The sequence below is a fragment of the Caretta caretta genome, chromosome 3, assembly GCF_965140235.1.
Source record: "Caretta caretta isolate rCarCar2 chromosome 3, rCarCar1.hap1, whole genome shotgun sequence".
NCBI lineage: Eukaryota > Metazoa > Chordata > Testudines > Cheloniidae > Caretta > Caretta caretta.
Genome location: NC_134208.1, coordinates 172,422,225 through 172,428,310, shown reverse-complemented (window position 1 = coordinate 172,428,310; position 6,086 = coordinate 172,422,225). Strand labels below are relative to the sequence as shown.

General features: G+C 44.5%; 1 non-coding gene across 1 annotated transcript; it reads right to left on the bottom strand.

Annotated features, from left to right (window-relative positions):
* Nucleotides 1-5,740: 5,740 nt before the first annotated feature.
* TRNAI-UAU (transfer RNA isoleucine (anticodon UAU)) lies at nt 5,741-5,834 on the bottom strand. The gene is made up of 2 exons: nt 5,797-5,834; nt 5,741-5,776 (listed from the first exon to the last, which is right to left on the bottom strand). It is a non-coding gene; the product is annotated as a tRNA-Ile (tRNA).
* Between the last annotated feature and the right edge of the window lie 252 nt (nt 5,835-6,086).

Genomic DNA, 6,086 nt, shown 5'->3' with positions numbered 1-6,086 from the left:
GCATGCCTATTGTTTTCTGCTGTGTGGAACAAAATAAGTGTTTGGCACAATGGCAAGTGACTATTATTTTTAGGAAGTCTGGAACCGCTGTCTCCTTCCCCTCCACTTCATGTTTGTGTATGTGATCATAGCTCCATCTGTTGGAAAACTATAGAAAGCATGGTTTGAATGGAACTAGTGCTTCATAACATAAGCCATTATGCGGAGGCCTCCGCATAAAGTGTAAGATTAGTGATATTGGATACTAGGACTTCAGGACAGCCAAAGGATCACAGACAGTAGTTTAATCTGAAATTTGTAGGGGATTTGTTAATTTTTACAATACCTAATATTGCCAGACGTGATTAAATTTAACGACAATAAAAACCTGTTTAAATCTAAGCACTTTCCAAGATGTTTGCAAGCCAAACATTTCCAGCTTGTACAAAAAGGATGCGAAACGGGAGATTGACTAGAAACAAGATCACTAAGGGCCTGTTCTGCCAACACTTGAGAAGGAAAGGGAGGGAAGTTTCTTTACTCTTCTTCTATCCCACGCCTTCCACTCAGGGCTGGCTCCAGGCACCAGCGTTCCAAGCAGGTGCTTGGGGCGGCATTCAAAATGGGGCAGCAGTCCAGCGGCAGCCCTGCTGCTCTTCCTGCCGCAATGGCAATTCGGCGGCAGGTCCGCCGCTGGTGAGGCGGCAGCAATTTGGCGGCAGCTGCTTGGGGTGGCAAAATTGGTAGAGCCGCCCCTGCCTTCACTTCAGTGAGGCTGCTTAGGCAAGTCACTCATGGGTTACACACACCATAAAACTAAAGCTGGTTAGTCCCACTTGAGTCTTTTTAAAAAAAAAAAAAAAAAAAAAAGAAAAACAAAAACTAAAACTAAAACAGCGCAGGTGGGGGGAAGACAGGGATGGGACACTAGTGATGCTTAAGTCTTGCTTGGGCTCTCTGCAAAGGGTGAATTTCACTCATGTGCTCAAGTGTTTACTGGACTGGACAAAGGTTATCATTCCCAAGATGAGTGCAAGCCAGAGAGTAAGATAGCCAGCAGAGGTAGTTTAGGGTATCAGATTTTCAAACTTCATTTTAAAATATAAGAGTACTGATCGCTTAACTGCCTTGCAAGATTTTAGCACAGAAATAAGCAGAAGCATGCTGTATTACATTTTGGTCATACACACAAAAATACCTCAGAGCTGAGCTTTACTTTATCAAAACAAATGACTGACACCTGTGTGTTGTCAACAGAAATAGTAATTAGCAGAGATATAAATAGAATACAGCTTTGCTTTCTTTCCAGTCTCTTGAAGCCAGCCAGACAAAGCAAGAAGCATACTCCACACCCTTAACAAGAATGGTGAAGCTGCCACAGTAGTGTGTGCTGCCAATATTCCTCCCAAAGACTCCAACTACAGCATGGCCTGTCTGTACACAGAGGTGTGCTACATGGCCCCAAGACCCTCTCCGCACTGGCGATTTAGCAGCAGGTTAAGGATTTGCACCAGGGCAACTATACTAGTGCTATAAAAACCAAAGAGACAGTGCAAACAAAACCTGGTCTGCATTAAAAGTGGCTATCAGCACAGTTACAGCACACCAGGGTGTGAAAAAGCCACGCTCTGGAGTACAGTAGCTATGCTGACCTAACCCTTAGTGTAGTAGGTACAGCTAGCTACCATCACTGACATTCTTAAAGCAACAGAAAGCCCCCTTCTATCACTGTAAGATAGATCTACAGTATCAAGCTAGGCTGCCATAACCACAGCACCGGAGCTGGGCAGTTCCCACAGAGTATGGATAACCTGACTCTCACATTTAAGGTAAGCCCCCTGTTCCTCCTCAACCACTTACCTCATTCTGACACACACATTTTTCCATTACATACTACTGAACAAGGCTCACTATCCCCTTTGCTACCTCACCACAAGCCCCCAAACACTCCTTACCTTAATTAGTCTGCTGCTGAGTAGTGCAGTGTTTTACTGGCTCCAAACTCCTACAGTCATTGAGAGGCATTAGTAGAGAGGCCTGTATTGCTACCTAATGAAAGAAACACTCAGTAGACAAAGAAGGGAAGGGAAGGAAACAAAACAAAACTCACAATGCTCTACCATCAGGCTGCTTCTCTGCTATTTATATTTTTGAAACCCAGCTAAACCATAGACTGCTTTTTTCACTACCTTGCACCTCATCTAGTGATTTACACCTGTGCAAAGTGAGTGTAAACGGCTACCACTCTGTACAGGTGCAAATGACTACACAAGATCAAAAGCAATGGCCAGGCAGGGTTTTAAACAGCCCTGCTCCCAACAGAATATAGTCACAAATCTATTCAAATTATTAATTATATCTGTAGTAATTTCATTCACTTCATTTTGTGAGTATGCATTTAGACATTAATGTGGATTAATGACCTATTGCATCACCAGTAGTTGCCATGATTTAGCATTATTTCCATTATAAACCCCCCTATCCTGCAAATCTGTATGCATGTGCTTAATTTCCTTACCATGAGTAGTCCTACTACCATGTTGACACCTGCATAAGTGTTTGCAGGATCAGGGCCCTAGGTTTCATCCATAAAGTCACCTCTACCACAAGAATGACATGATGCAACAATGCTGAGTAGCCTTGTTCAGATGCAAAACAAAGATAATTTCAGCATCTCAGAAACAGATTTAGCCTTTGTCTACACTGAAGCCTATGTCAGCAAAAATTATGTCACTCGGGGGTGTGAATATTCCACATAAGCATTTGTGCGCACAGCCCTCTGTCAGTGGGAGAGCTTCTCCCACCAACATAGCTTATGCTGCTTGCAGAGGTAGTTTTTTTATGCTGACGGAAGAGCTCTCTCCCTTCAGTATAGAACAGGGTTGGCCACCTATGGCATGTGTGCCAAAGGCGGCATGCAAGCTGATTTTCAGTGGCACTCACACTGCCCGGATCCTGGCCACTGGTCCGGGGGGCTCTGCATTTTAATTTAATTTTAAATGAAGTTTCTTAAACATTTTTAAAACCTTATTTACTTTACATACAACAATAGTTTAGTTATATATTATAGTCTTATAGAAAGAGACCTTCTAAAAACGTTAACATGTATTACTGGCATGCGAAACCTTAAATTAGAGTGAATAAATGAAGACTCGGCACACCACTTCTGAAAGGTTGCCAACCCCTTGCATAGAGCATCTTCACCAGATGCGTTGCAGTGGTGCATCTGTATCAATGCAGCGGGGTCACTGCATACCCTATCATTCTTTTTTTCCCTGCCATTTTAAATTCAGATTAGAAAACCAAAGTGCTCATTAGAACAAAGAGGAAGTTCAACTAGACACCTGTGCAAAGCATACACTATTATAGAAAGAAAAGGAGTACTTGTGGCACCTTAGAGACTAACCAATTTATTTGAGCATAAGCTTTCGTGAGCTACAGCTCACTTCATCGGAGAGCTCACGAAAGCTTATGCTCAAATAAATTGGTTAGTCTCTAAGGTGCCACAAGTACTCCTTTTCTTTTTGCGAATACAGACTAACACGGCTGTTACTCTGAAACCTACTATTATAGAAGGAAGTCCTTTCTACCCTGTATTCTGTTGTGCAGCAGAAGTGTGCATGATAGCAAAGGTAATAATAAGAGAAAGGTCTGAATAAAAAAACATGGATCCAAACATCCCTATATTTTGGGTAAATTCAGAATCAGATGAGAATTTCATAGCTGTCCCCAGTCTCTGGTAGGCCAGACCAAAATCTACATATGAAACCTTTAAACTCCAGATGGCCTCATCTCGTAGCAGCTTCTAACAGGGAAATGGTAAGGACATTTCATAAAAGGCTATTGTAAAGTAGTTTAATCCCAAACTGTATGTTTCACAAAACCTAGGATCTGATCTTGTTCCCATTGATGCCAACATGGGTCTTTGACATTGTCTTCAATGCAAGCAATAATGTTTATGAATGATTTTTATGTTTTCAATTTTTTTTAAGTTTGGGTTTAACCTTGACTATTGTGGCACTGGGCTAGTGCATGAAGAAAGATAAGGTGACACTGAATGCAAACAAAGAGCTATTTATGTATTATTTTTATTTGTTCGTTATATTATGGAAGCATCCATAATCCAGTCACCACCATGTCAATCTTTATCAAGCATTTTGCTATTTCCCTTTTTGACATGCCACTAACAGCAAAGACCGCCGAAGTCACTACAAGCCGCTTACAATAATTTATTTTTACATTTTATGTATTAGCTTTTTAAAAACTTTCAACATAATCCACAATTGCAGAGAATAATATCATGATTGAGTCTACGGTTGCCACCTTTCTAACTGCACAAAACTGAACACTGTAGCCCTGCCCCTTCCCTGAGGTCTCGACCCCCACTCACTACATTTCCCTTCCCTCAGTGGCTCGCTCTTCCCCACCCTCACTCACTTTCACTAGACTGAGGCAAAGAGTTGGGGTGCGGAAGGGGGTGCGGGCTCTAACTACAGGTGCAGGCTCCGGGGTGGGGCTGGAAATGAGGGATTCAGAATGTGGAAGGGGACGGGGGTTGAGGCAGCAGATTGGGGTGAGGGAGGGGGTGAGGGCTCCGGCTGGGGTTGCGGGCTCTGCGGTAGGGCTGGGGATGAGAAGTTTGGGTGCAGGAGGGGGCTCCAGGCTGGGGGGTGGGGCCAAGGGATTCAGAGTGCGGGGGTTGGAGTGAGGGAGGGGGTATAAGACCTGGGCTGGCCGTGCGGGCTCTGGAGTGAGGCTGGGGATGAGGGGCTTGGGATGCAGCAGGGGGCTCCGGGTTTGGGGGGACTCGGCTGGGGCAGAGGCACGGGATTACCTTGTGTGGCTCCCAGTCAGCAGCGCAGTGGGGCTAAGGCGGGGCCAGGAGGCTCTGTGCGCTACTCTTGCCTGCAGACACTGTCACCCCCCAGCTTCCATTGGCCGCAGTTCCAAGGGCCACGGCACAAAGCCAGGACAGGCAGGGACTAGCCTGCCTTAGATGCGCAGCACCGCCAACTGGACTTTTAACGGCCTGGTTGGCCATGCTGACCAGAGCCCCTAGAGTCCCTTTTCAACCGGGCGTTCTGGTCAAAAACCGGATGCCTGGCAACCCTAATAGTCCAAACTTTAAAAGCCAATTATTGTATTGTGAGGCTACACAATATACATCTAATTCAAATGAGGAAAAAGACAATTTATCAGTTTGCAGCCTCAGAGAACTAGTTTGCATGAACTCACCTTTATACTATAAATGAAACAATAATCTGTATTTTACATATATCATAATATATACATTAAATCACATGAATTTTTAAAAAATGCTTTACCACAAAGATCATGTATGCATCTGTTCCCAAGAAAATGTATGAATTACATCATTTCAAAAACTAATTTGGATGTATCAATAAAGGCAGAAGCATACATGAAATATACACAGACACATACAAAAATCACCTGCACGTATGTATATGTGTACACATACATATAATACATAGAAAAGTTTGTGTATTTCTACAGATACACACATAAAATTGTGTATATATAAATATATTCAGAGAAACACTTTTATCATGCCCTGTGTTTATTATATAATGCAGTGTATAGATTAGTGCTATTATGCAGTGTTACACACACATAAAATGGCTGCACAATTTAGCCGTCGCCAAGCTCAGCAGTTATTCCTAGTGCAAGCAGTAGTCGAAAGCTGCAAACACTCTTAACACCAAACACGAAAAACGTGCGGTGCGTGTCCCAAAAGAATATGTGCTCCAGGTGAGGCTCGAACTCACAACCTCGGCATTGCTCTGCTCTGTACTGCTGTATAAGTACCGCGCGCTAACCGATTGCGCCACTGGAGCCCTGACACCATGTCTTTCCGAACGGTTTATCAATGGTGCACCCGGGGGTGGGGAGTGGTGCCTTTCACCAGTCTTATGCTCCAAACTACCGCGCGGACACTGCTGGGTGGATGGGAGGAGGCGGCGCGGTGCAGAGGCGGGCCCGGCCCTGTGCTAGCGGGGAGCGCAGCAGGGCCTGGCCGGAGAGCCAAGCAGTGGGCTCAGTGCAGCACGGTGTCGGCTCCCCGCGGTGCCTGGCTGCGGGGCGCTGCA